Below are 12,981 nucleotides of genomic sequence, written 5' to 3'. Positions count from 1 at the left end.
TAGCTTACCTTTCTGCAGGATGATACCGTTTTTTGCTGGTGTGGTATAATACTCTTGGACAAATTATGGTAACGCACCGTAGCCTTTTTTACGGTATCTCACTGGCGACAGTTATGTCAGTGAGATACCGTTATGTCGTTATGTCGTAAATTACGTCAACAAAGTAACATCATACTGTGATTAAGAAATTGGTATACTACCGTTTATTCACGGTATGTCACTGTAAGCCCGCTGCAAGGTAATAAACTGCAATATATTAACCAGTAACTTACCGTTATCACGCATCATCAGTACCAAAAATATTCATCTCTGCTAGAGGACACCGTGTCCTAACAGGCGGTCATTTACTCTTTTAACAGGTCGTAATTTACCGTAATTTCAGTTAACAGTAACATACTGTAAGAGACTGGAGGGTTCCAAAAAAATTGGATGGATGGATGGACACACACACACACACACACACACACACACACACACACACAAAATATAATTCATGTGCTTTACACCACTTTATTTCAATTCTGATTCTTCCCTGCTGAAATACACATTTCCAAAATCAATAACTGAAAAGAACTGAAAACATATTTTCATTGAGCAAGCACTTGTTTTTACTAAACCATGTAATACATTATTTTCTCAGATGGTTGTACAAACAATAACGATATTATGTCATGTCCATATCATGGCAGACAACACATGCTCAAGTGTTGGGTTTCCTTAGTTATATTTTGTAGGGTCTCAAATCTACAATGTGAAGTGCCTTGGCATTCATTTTGTTGGCACCATACAAACAAACTGAATTGTAATGGATATAATATCAAGCCCCACACGTCTGCCTTTATATACACTTTGTCCAAAATACTAGCTCACACCACCAAATCAATGCACAAAGCAGGGTCCACGACATGGATGAGCGTGTGTGGTGTGAAGGAACTTGACTGACCTGCACTGAACCCTGATCTTGCTTTGTGGACTGAGTTCATTGATTTGTAGGGTGAGCCAATACATGTGACAATTAAAGTGTAAGTAGTTGAAATAATTTTTAACAAACAGGTAAAAGCAGGAAAAAAAATCAACACTTGCACTCAAAAAACCTATTGGACAGAAACAGCGTCTTGCAAGATGGCGAGAGAGCTTGTCTTCATTGTTGCTCGTCTTGTGTAAATATCCAGAAAGCATGGGCCATGGATCATCTGTGGAGACATGGGTAACAACACATTGGTCACTTAAATTATACAAGAAATTTACTAAAAATGGCAAAAACAGTTACCTAATTTGAAGTTCTCCACTCAAATTCAGTAAGCCACTGGAGGAAAGTTGTGACATGAGGGTTAATGTGAACAACCTTTCGCTTCACAGTGGTCCCAGTCCTTCTTGTCCCAACCTTGGAGGTACATTTTGTTCCCTCTTCTGGGTTTATCCTTACAAAAAACCTTGCACACGCTGACTCCTGGTATTCCAGGTTCAATACATAGAATGAACCAAAGAAGACTGACATTGCATCAGCAAAGATGTTCTCTTTGTCCAGCTCAACAATTACACGCCCCTCTGCACTCACCATCCAGCAGGTGGCGGTCATTGAACTTTGTCCTTAAATGTATAGGGGCAACATGTTGTCATTATGCAACATAAAATAATTTCAATACTTCACTTCTTCACACTGTCTAGATAGTCATAAAGCAAATAGCTACGTACAGTTAATTATTAATGGCCTTATGTACATAAGTCCATTTTAACATATTATAATTGTACATAATTGGGAATTATTCTGCCCATTAAACACACCTAACAAAGAGTCAGCCCAGTTAAAGTACCGGAGGTGAATCAACTGTATGGTTATTTTGGAGTTTATAGTTTGTGCTGCTGTTAAACTTTACAGTATTGACTTCAGTATTCCTGCTGTTGGTGTAGCTAGACTACTATGTTGATCAGTAATATGTAATGTGAAATTTGATATTGTTACTTTGCTGGATTCACTGAGACACATGTCCAACAACCTTGGTTTATAAAGGAAATTACAGAAATTTGAGCTAACAAAACAGAGACTGGATACCTGTGTCCACGAAAAGCTCCTGTGCCAAACAGAAATTTTAATATGGTCTAATCAGCTCTATTTCATAAATGACTTCTTACCAAGCATAATCAGCCTTGGGGTGCTTGGCAGGCTTTTAACATGCAAGCTGAACAATATAAATTTGTGTGCACTGAAGCCACAAAATTTAGAAATACACAGTTGCAAAAAGTTCAGTGACCAATTACCTTTGCTAAAGGACATATGCAATGCAAAAAGTAAGAGTATTGTCAATAGGGACCAATTCCCAGTTTTTACATGATCAAAATTATTCACAAAAGGCTTCAATAAACAGAAAATGTGTGCCAACAAGAGAACAGTGCACAAAAATGAAAAGATATTTGAGCTCGACGCTTTAATGGGTTTAACATGACTTAGTCAGCACTCCGCACCGTACAGGTAGTACAAGCACACCTGAAAACACTGACCAGCTAACAGCTTTAAGCATTTGGGCGCAACCTCGGTAGTTCACCGATTCACCTGTTGCAAACGTCCAAGTTTCTATCAAGTCTCATAAATCCATCGGCAACTATTACCTAACCAGTCTTTTGAGTCTCCACATTCATAGATATTGACATTTTGTCTTTGAATGAAAATATCCTGGTAGGGTAGCTTAAAAGTCAAAACAAACAGTACTAAGAACGCATTTCGGACTTCTCTCGAATAAGTGAAAAAAACACTTACCTTCAGACTGATTAGCTGGTTCCGATCCAACTTTAATGTGTCCCATGTCAGTCCATTTTAGGGAAATAGTGTTAAGTGGTTTCATTTAATTTTGGGATACTCCCGCATGGACGAGCCGCAATTTGGAGTCTAGCAGAGTTATCACGAATAGCATATGATCTTCAGATATAATCCAATCAACCTTGCATTTAATCCCATTGAACATCCAGTTACCTCTGACTACTTCTAAGTTGCACATGTTAACGGTCTCATCATCACTCTGTGCTGCAGCGAACTGAATCTGTGGCACAGAATAGTTGATGGCCATGTTGTTCTCCTGCTTTGCAGCTTTGTTTGAGTCTGAATTGCAGCTTAAACGTGCAAAACTAAGAGAAGCAGATCAATATTTTCTTCTTATTGTTATTTAATGGTGGTTGGCAACCAGCGAAAGGAGCATTAACCACCTCGAGCAATATTTTCTATTTTCTATCCCCATTTTTGTTTTGAAAGTGAATACCCGACGTGTGCGTCATACGTCACGTTGTACGTCAGGTGAAGGTGTGGTGTCGGCTATCGCACCTGTCGCATTACAAAGCTTTAAAACATAACAATCGCTTTAAAAACACAACCCAACGCGCTAAACTGTGATAATGTGTTACATTATCACGTATATCCAGGACATCTCTTCTGAACCAAGACGAAGTGGTGCTACAAAGGAATTATTTCTTTAGGAGAGCATTTAATAGCAGTCTGGCCTGCAGCAAAATGCACCGCTAAAAATACAGTTTCTGCTTGTCCCAGAATTTATTAATTTTGAGAGTGAAGTTGTAGGACTGATGCTGGTTAGTGGTGTAGGTTTCATGGATGTGACACCTTGTGTAAAATGACGACCAGAGCATATTATTAGGTCAGTTCACTGTAGTTAGGCAGAGGTGTCTTAAAAATTACCATCTTATACAAAACAAATGAAGGTTCAGTATAAGAAAGAATAAGAAGAGAAAAAAGCAACATCCTGCTAAATGAAGTCATTTTTAAACATTACTCTAAATGTAGCCATTAGTTTTTGTTGCTGCGCTCTCTGCCCTCCCTAATTGACATATTTTGTTGTTTTGTGTGTGTGTTTGTCTGTGTGAAGTTTTGATGTGTATGTGAAAAACACAATTTTGAAAACACTGGAAAAAGACCTCAAGACATGTTTTCCTTTACTTTCTATGAAACAACAATTCCCACCAAGGCTTTTCAGGGTGAAATTTAGTGCATAGAAAAACCTGTGCCAGGTTGTCTCCATCTAGTGGTGAACATGGCCTCACCACTACATCAGGTGAGCTTTTCACTGTGCACAGTGACACAAAAGTCATTTAACAATTTAAAAAAAAGCAATGTTACAGATTCAGTAAGAACTGAAGTTTATCATAATCCTTCAAGTTTCACTCAGTAACAGCAGCTTTTTAATATTATTGGCTATATTTTAGAGTCACATTTATATGAAATGTCAAACAATCACAGAGTGACACTGAACTAAACAATCAATGCCATGTGAGTTGTTCTTGTTTGTTCTTTATCTCGGATTTATTGTAAGCAGCGGGAGTAGAAGCTAAAGAAAAATAGTAAAGATATGAATGAATCTCTGCTCTTACAGCTTTTATTGTGCCATAATGTCTGCTTTGAAACCGTCCTCTTGCTCGTCTCTTGGATGCTCACCTCTTCTTCACCTGTTCCTTTCACCAAACTGCTGCACTCTCGTTCTCTGCTCTCGCCTCCTCTTCTGGTTATAATTAGAATGCAGTCAGCATGTGCCAAACAAACTCCCCCCAAATCGATCATGTTTGATATGATGATGACGTTTTTAACATCTTATTTATGCACTTGTTGGGTGGGAAAGAGTAAACAAAGATGGGGCATAGAAGCAGAACTGATACGTGTGGAGGGACAGTAACTGTGTGTGTGTGTATGTGTAAGCATTTAAACACTGCAGAGAGTCAAATTAACAGTAACACTATTTTGTCTAAGTCCGCCATTGTAGAAATTCATTTCACCGAAACAATAACATGGCGCACAATGTGACAATAAACGTATAAAACACAAATTCTTACCTAGCAGGAGAATAAATAATCAGTATTTTAAGGCTACTGCATGTATAGATGTCACTGCTGGCTCACATAAGCTAGCTCTGAGACCCGCCAGAGTTTACGCCACAGTTGACTGTCGCGAAAGAGTCGTAAATCACCGGCATTGTAAAACTTAAAATGATTCCAGGGCATGTTATAAAACACCCAATAGATGTGCTGGATATTAAACGGTATCAAACGACTAAATGAACACAGGGTTGGTTACAATTACATGCTCACGTCGTCACATTGAGAGTTTATTCATTAATCATCAGAGTTCAACAATGTTACATCCAGTTGAAAACAGCTTCACTAACGCCAGCAAAACAGGCTAACAGTATATAAGAGCACAAAAACAGCCGTGCTTATCAACAGCTCGACATATCCTCAACAACTCACCTCAGTATGTGTAACCCGTTCATGTGTTACGCCTGTTGTTCTTGCGTTGTGTTCTGGCGTGAAAGTAAGAGGCAGGAGACAGTACTGGGTCTTTGGCTCTTTACTGCACATCTGCAACACAGAAACATGTGTCTGATCTGTGTGTGTCACGCGACTGCCAGTACACCTCTCCTCCGGCCATGTTGAAAGCAGCTGTGTCTGCAGCTTCATTAACACTACAATAATATAATGAATCAAATACAACAAATTGTTTTAAAACATTAACTTAAGCTCTCAAAAACAAAAAGCACAAAATAAATAATATGTCACTGAAAAAACATCAAAAACAACTTATAAGAACAATAAACAAAATAATTCAAAAACAAATAAACAGTCAGATAAATACAATTCAATAACCAGGACCCAATATTCTGGTACTTATAGTTCAAACATTATACTTCAGTACAATTATATTAATAACCGCCATCTAACAGGCAGTACAACACTGTACTTATAAAAACAATGAATGAAAGACTGCATCTCCAAAACATAAGAACATCTCCATACCTGCAACACAGAAACATGTGTCTGATCTGTGTGTGTCACGCGACTGCCAGTACACCTCTCCTGACGAAGGAAAAAAAGAGTGCATGCTGTTAAAAAAAGACTGCCGCGAGTAGCCGCTAGCAATCAGGCTAACTTAGCATGCTAGCATTTTAGCTGCGTTCTCGGCTAAAACTCATAAGCGTATATTAGTGAACTCCGCCCTCCACAAAACTTATCCCGAATGAGTCTCTTAATGACAAACAAAAACGCGGCGGTTTGGCTGTATTCACATTGCAGCTTGGGATCTGAACAAACTTTAATTAGCTGCGAGCAAAGTGGCAGTGACTTACCTCCGGCCATGCTGAAAGGAGCTGTGACCGGGGCACACATGCACGCGCCTACGTCACCACGCAGCGCGCGCACACACACACACACACATGAACGCAATATACACATATGCAGCATATTTATTTTACTTGGTTTTAGAGTTGGAGTATTTACATATTGATCTGAAATATTTTGCTGCTGAGCAGCAGAGCTCCAAAGCGTCCCCCTGTAACCATGGTTATGCAGATGCGTTCCGACTGTCACGTCACCGAGGAGAACCTGTTTCAAATGTATACCTGGATCAACCTGCAATCAGTTTGAAAAGTTTTCTGCTGAGATCCGCAGCTCGACTTCCTGGCACCCCGGGATAAGATGAGTTGCTGTGTTTTTCACGGAGAAAAAATAATTAACATGGAATAACGTCAGTGTTAGATGAAAAAAAAAGATGCAAGCAGAAAAGGACAGCAGATTGAGAAGAGATTTCTTCAAACGGTAAGGAGCTTCTAACAAGTGATATCTGATAAGCTTAAAACTTAAATCTAATGTCCAGATTCATGCTAAACTTTTCTGATTACTCCGTGTATCTGCACCGTTAGACTTTTCATCGCCACTTTACGGTAACATACTGGTGTCACTGCTGCCAGCGTCATACCGTGACGCCGTGTTACGGTAGCTTACCTTTCTGCAGGATGATACCGTTTTTTGCTGGTGTGGTATAATACTCTTGGACAAATTATGGTAACGCACCGTAGCCTTTTTTACGGTATCTCACTGGCGACAGTTATGTCAGTGAGATACCGTTATGTCGTTATGTCGTAAATTACGTCAACAAAGTAACATCATACTGTGATTAAGAAATTGGTATACTACCGTTTATTCACGGTATGTCACTGTAAGCCCGCTGCAAGGTAATAAACTGCAATATATTAACCAGTAACTTACCGTTATCACGCATCATCAGTACCAAAAATATTCATCTCTGCTAGAGGACACCGTGTCCTAACAGGCGGTCATTTACTCTTTTAACAGGTCGTAATTTACCGTAATTTCAGTTAACAGTAACATACTGTAAGAGACTGGAGGGTTCCAAAAAAATTGGATGGATGGATGGACACACACACACACACACACACACACACACACACACACACACACACACACACAAAATATAATTCATGTGCTTTACACCACTTTATTTCAATTCTGATTCTTCCCTGCTGAAATACACATTTCCAAAATCAATAACTGAAAAGAACTGAAAACATATTTTCATTGAGCAAGCACTTGTTTTTACTAAACCATGTAATACATTATTTTCTCAGATGGTTGTACAAACAATAACGATATTATGTCATGTCCATATCATGGCAGACAACACATGCTCAAGTGTTGGGTTTCCTTAGTTATATTTTGTAGGGTCTCAAATCTACAATGTGAAGTGCCTTGGCATTCATTTTGTTGGCACCATACAAACAAACTGAATTGTAATGGATATAATATCAAGCCCCACACGTCTGCCTTTATATACACTTTGTCCAAAATACTAGCTCACACCACCAAATCAATGCACAAAGCAGGGTCCACGACATGGATGAGCGTGTGTGGTGTGAAGGAACTTGACTGACCTGCACTGAACCCTGATCTTGCTTTGTGGACTGAGTTCATTGATTTGTAGGGTGAGCCAATACATGTGACAATTAAAGTGTAAGTAGTTGAAATAATTTTTAACAAACAGGTAAAAGCAGGAAAAAAAATCAACACTTGCACTCAAAAAACCTATTGGACAGAAACAGCGTCTTGCAAGATGGCGAGAGAGCTTGTCTTCATTGTTGCTCGTCTTGTGTAAATATCCAGAAAGCATGGGCCATGGATCATCTGTGGAGACATGGGTAACAACACATTGGTCACTTAAATTATACAAGAAATTTACTAAAAATGGCAAAAACAGTTACCTAATTTGAAGTTCTCCACTCAAATTCAGTAAGCCACTGGAGGAAAGTTGTGACATGAGGGTTAATGTGAACAACCTTTCGCTTCACAGTGGTCCCAGTCCTTCTTGTCCCAACCTTGGAGGTACATTTTGTTCCCTCTTCTGGGTTTATCCTTACAAAAAACCTTGCACACGCTGACTCCTGGTATTCCAGGTTCAATACATAGAATGAACCAAAGAAGACTGACATTGCATCAGCAAAGATGTTCTCTTTGTCCAGCTCAACAATTACACGCCCCTCTGCACTCACCATCCAGCAGGTGGCGGTCATTGAACTTTGTCCTTAAATGTATAGGGGCAACATGTTGTCATTATGCAACATAAAATAATTTCAATACTTCACTTCTTCACACTGTCTAGATAGTCATAAAGCAAATAGCTACGTACAGTTAATTATTAATGGCCTTATGTACATAAGTCCATTTTAACATATTATAATTGTACATAATTGGGAATTATTCTGCCCATTAAACACACCTAACAAAGAGTCAGCCCAGTTAAAGTACCGGAGGTGAATCAACTGTATGGTTATTTTGGAGTTTATAGTTTGTGCTGCTGTTAAACTTTACAGTATTGACTTCAGTATTCCTGCTGTTGGTGTAGCTAGACTACTATGTTGATCAGTAATATGTAATGTGAAATTTGATATTGTTACTTTGCTGGATTCACTGAGACACATGTCCAACAACCTTGGTTTATAAAGGAAATTACAGAAATTTGAGCTAACAAAACAGAGACTGGATACCTGTGTCCACGAAAAGCTCCTGTGCCAAACAGAAATTTTAATATGGTCTAATCAGCTCTATTTCATAAATGACTTCTTACCAAGCATAATCAGCCTTGGGGTGCTTGGCAGGCTTTTAACATGCAAGCTGAACAATATAAATTTGTGTGCACTGAAGCCACAAAATTTAGAAATACACAGTTGCAAAAAGTTCAGTGACCAATTACCTTTGCTAAAGGACATATGCAATGCAAAAAGTAAGAGTATTGTCAATAGGGACCAATTCCCAGTTTTTACATGATCAAAATTATTCACAAAAGGCTTCAATAAACAGAAAATGTGTGCCAACAAGAGAACAGTGCACAAAAATGAAAAGATATTTGAGCTCGACGCTTTAATGGGTTTAACATGACTTAGTCAGCACTCCGCACCGTACAGGTAGTACAAGCACACCTGAAAACACTGACCAGCTAACAGCTTTAAGCATTTGGGCGCAACCTCGGTAGTTCACCGATTCACCTGTTGCAAACGTCCAAGTTTCTATCAAGTCTCATAAATCCATCGGCAACTATTACCTAACCAGTCTTTTGAGTCTCCACATTCATAGATATTGACATTTTGTCTTTGAATGAAAATATCCTGGTAGGGTAGCTTAAAAGTCAAAACAAACAGTACTAAGAACGCATTTCGGACTTCTCTCGAATAAGTGAAAAAAAACACTTACCTTCAGACTGATTAGCTGGTTCCGATCCAACTTTAATGTGTCCCATGTCAGTCCATTTTAGGGAAATAGTGTTAAGTGGTTTCATTTAATTTTGGGATACTCCCGCATGGACGAGCCGCAATTTGGAGTCTAGCAGAGTTATCACGAATAGCATATGATCTTCAGATATAATCCAATCAACCTTGCATTTAATCCCATTGAACATCCAGTTACCTCTGACTACTTCTAAGTTGCACATGTTAACGGTCTCATCATCACTCTGTGCTGCAGCGAACTGAATCTGTGGCACAGAATAGTTGATGGCCATGTTGTTCTCCTGCTTTGCAGCTTTGTTTGAGTCTGAATTGCAGCTTAAACGTGCAAAACTAAGAGAAGCAGATCAATATTTTCTTCTTATTGTTATTTAATGGTGGTTGGCAACCAGCGAAAGGAGCATTAACCACCTCGAGCAATATTTTCTATTTTCTATCCCCATTTTTGTTTTGAAAGTGAATACCCGACGTGTGCGTCATACGTCACGTTGTACGTCAGGTGAAGGTGTGGTGTCGGCTATCGCACCTGTCGCATTACAAAGCTTTAAAACATAACAATCGCTTTAAAAACACAACCCAACGCGCTAAACTGTGATAATGTGTTACATTATCACGTATATCCAGGACATCTCTTCTGAACCAAGACGAAGTGGTGCTACAAAGGAATTATTTCTTTAGGAGAGCATTTAATAGCAGTCTGGCCTGCAGCAAAATGCACCGCTAAAAATACAGTTTCTGCTTGTCCCAGAATTTATTAATTTTGAGAGTGAAGTTGTAGGACTGATGCTGGTTAGTGGTGTAGGTTTCATGGATGTGACACCTTGTGTAAAATGACGACCAGAGCATATTATTAGGTCAGTTCACTGTAGTTAGGCAGAGGTGTCTTAAAAATTACCATCTTATACAAAACAAATGAAGGTTCAGTATAAGAAAGAATAAGAAGAGAAAAAAGCAACATCCTGCTAAATGAAGTCATTTTTAAACATTACTCTAAATGTAGCCATTAGTTTTTGTTGCTGCGCTCTCTGCCCTCCCTAATTGACATATTTTGTTGTTTTGTGTGTGTGTTTGTCTGTGTGAAGTTTTGATGTGTATGTGAAAAACACAATTTTGAAAACACTGGAAAAAGACCTCAAGACATGTTTTCCTTTACTTTCTATGAAACAACAATTCCCACCAAGGCTTTTCAGGGTGAAATTTAGTGCATAGAAAAACCTGTGCCAGGTTGTCTCCATCTAGTGGTGAACATGGCCTCACCACTACATCAGGTGAGCTTTTCACTGTGCACAGTGACACAAAAGTCATTTAACAATTTAAAAAAAAGCAATGTTACAGATTCAGTAAGAACTGAAGTTTATCATAATCCTTCAAGTTTCACTCAGTAACAGCAGCTTTTTAATATTATTGGCTATATTTTAGAGTCACATTTATATGAAATGTCAAACAATCACAGAGTGACACTGAACTAAACAATCAATGCCATGTGAGTTGTTCTTGTTTGTTCTTTATCTCGGATTTATTGTAAGCAGCGGGAGTAGAAGCTAAAGAAAAATAGTAAAGATATGAATGAATCTCTGCTCTTACAGCTTTTATTGTGCCATAATGTCTGCTTTGAAACCGTCCTCTTGCTCGTCTCTTGGATGCTCACCTCTTCTTCACCTGTTCCTTTCACCAAACTGCTGCACTCTCGTTCTCTGCTCTCGCCTCCTCTTCTGGTTATAATTAGAATGCAGTCAGCATGTGCCAAACAAACTCCCCCCAAATCGATCATGTTTGATATGATGATGACGTTTTTAACATCTTATTTATGCACTTGTTGGGTGGGAAAGAGTAAACAAAGATGGGGCATAGAAGCAGAACTGATACGTGTGGAGGGACAGTAACTGTGTGTGTGTGTATGTGTAAGCATTTAAACACTGCAGAGAGTCAAATTAACAGTAACACTATTTTGTCTAAGTCCGCCATTGTAGAAATTCATTTCACCGAAACAATAACATGGCGCACAATGTGACAATAAACGTATAAAACACAAATTCTTACCTAGCAGGAGAATAAATAATCAGTATTTTAAGGCTACTGCATGTATAGATGTCACTGCTGGCTCACATAAGCTAGCTCTGAGACCCGCCAGAGTTTACGCCACAGTTGACTGTCGCGAAAGAGTCGTAAATCACCGGCATTGTAAAACTTAAAATGATTCCAGGGCATGTTATAAAACACCCAATAGATGTGCTGGATATTAAACGGTATCAAACGACTAAATGAACACAGGGTTGGTTACAATTACATGCTCACGTCGTCACATTGAGAGTTTATTCATTAATCATCAGAGTTCAACAATGTTACATCCAGTTGAAAACAGCTTCACTAACGCCAGCAAAACAGGCTAACAGTATATAAGAGCACAAAAACAGCCGTGCTTATCAACAGCTCGACATATCCTCAACAACTCACCTCAGTATGTGTAACCCGTTCATGTGTTACGCCTGTTGTTCTTGCGTTGTGTTCTGGCGTGAAAGTAAGAGGCAGGAGACAGTACTGGGTCTTTGGCTCTTTACTGCACATCTGCAACACAGAAACATGTGTCTGATCTGTGTGTGTCACGCGACTGCCAGTACACCTCTCCTCCGGCCATGTTGAAAGCAGCTGTGTCTGCAGCTTCATTAACACTACAATAATATAATGAATCAAATACAACAAATTGTTTTAAAACATTAACTTAAGCTCTCAAAAACAAAAAGCACAAAATAAATAATATGTCACTGAAAAAACATCAAAAACAACTTATAAGAACAATAAACAAAATAATTCAAAAACAAATAAACAGTCAGATAAATACAATTCAATAACCAGGACCCAATATTCTGGTACTTATAGTTCAAACATTATACTTCAGTACAATTATATTAATAACCGCCATCTAACAGGCAGTACAACACTGTACTTATAAAAACAATGAATGAAAGACTGCATCTGCAAAACATAAGAACATCTCCATACCTGCAACACAGAAACATGTGTCTGATCTGTGTGTGTCACGCGACTGCCAGTACACCTCTCCTGACGAAGGAAAAAAAGAGTGCATGCTGTTAAAAAAAGACTGCCGCGAGTAGCCGCTAGCAATCAGGCTAACTTAGCATGCTAGCATTTTAGCTGCGTTCTCGGCTAAAACTCATAAGCGTATATTAGTGAACTCCGCCCTCCACAAAACTTATCCCGAATGAGTCTCTTAATGACAAACAAAAACGCGGCGGTTTGGCTGTATTCACATTGCAGCTTGGGATCTGAACAAACTTTAATTAGCTGCGAGCAAAGTGGCAGTGACTTACCTCCGGCCATGCTGAAAGGAGCTGTGACCGGGGCACACATGCACGCGCCTACGTCACCACGCAGCGCGCGCACACACACACACACACAT

General features: G+C 39.1%; 2 long non-coding RNA genes across 2 annotated transcripts; both read right to left on the bottom strand.

Moving 5' to 3' along the window:
* Window positions 1–485: 485 nt before the first annotated feature.
* Window positions 486–5,805, bottom strand: LOC146688418 (uncharacterized). The gene is made up of 2 exons (XR_014916445.1): window positions 1,271–5,805; window positions 486–1,193 (listed from the first exon to the last, which is right to left on the bottom strand). It is a non-coding gene; the product is annotated as an uncharacterized LOC146688418 (long non-coding RNA).
* Window positions 5,806–7,260: 1,455 nt separating this feature from the next.
* Window positions 7,261–12,528, bottom strand: LOC146688417 (uncharacterized). The gene is made up of 2 exons (XR_014916447.1): window positions 8,046–12,528; window positions 7,261–7,968 (listed from the first exon to the last, which is right to left on the bottom strand). It is a non-coding gene; the product is annotated as an uncharacterized LOC146688417 (long non-coding RNA).
* Window positions 12,529–12,981: the final 453 nt, after the last annotated feature.

The sequence above is a fragment of the Copadichromis virginalis genome, linkage group LG18 (genome assembly GCF_057382275.1).
Source record: "Copadichromis virginalis isolate Kocher_CV1m ecotype Utaka linkage group LG18, C_Virginalis_male_GT1.1, whole genome shotgun sequence".
NCBI classification, from domain to species: Eukaryota; Metazoa; Chordata; class Actinopteri; order Cichliformes; family Cichlidae; genus Copadichromis; species Copadichromis virginalis.
Note: the sequence above shows the minus strand (reverse complement) of the source record. Positions and strands in the feature narration are given on the sequence as shown.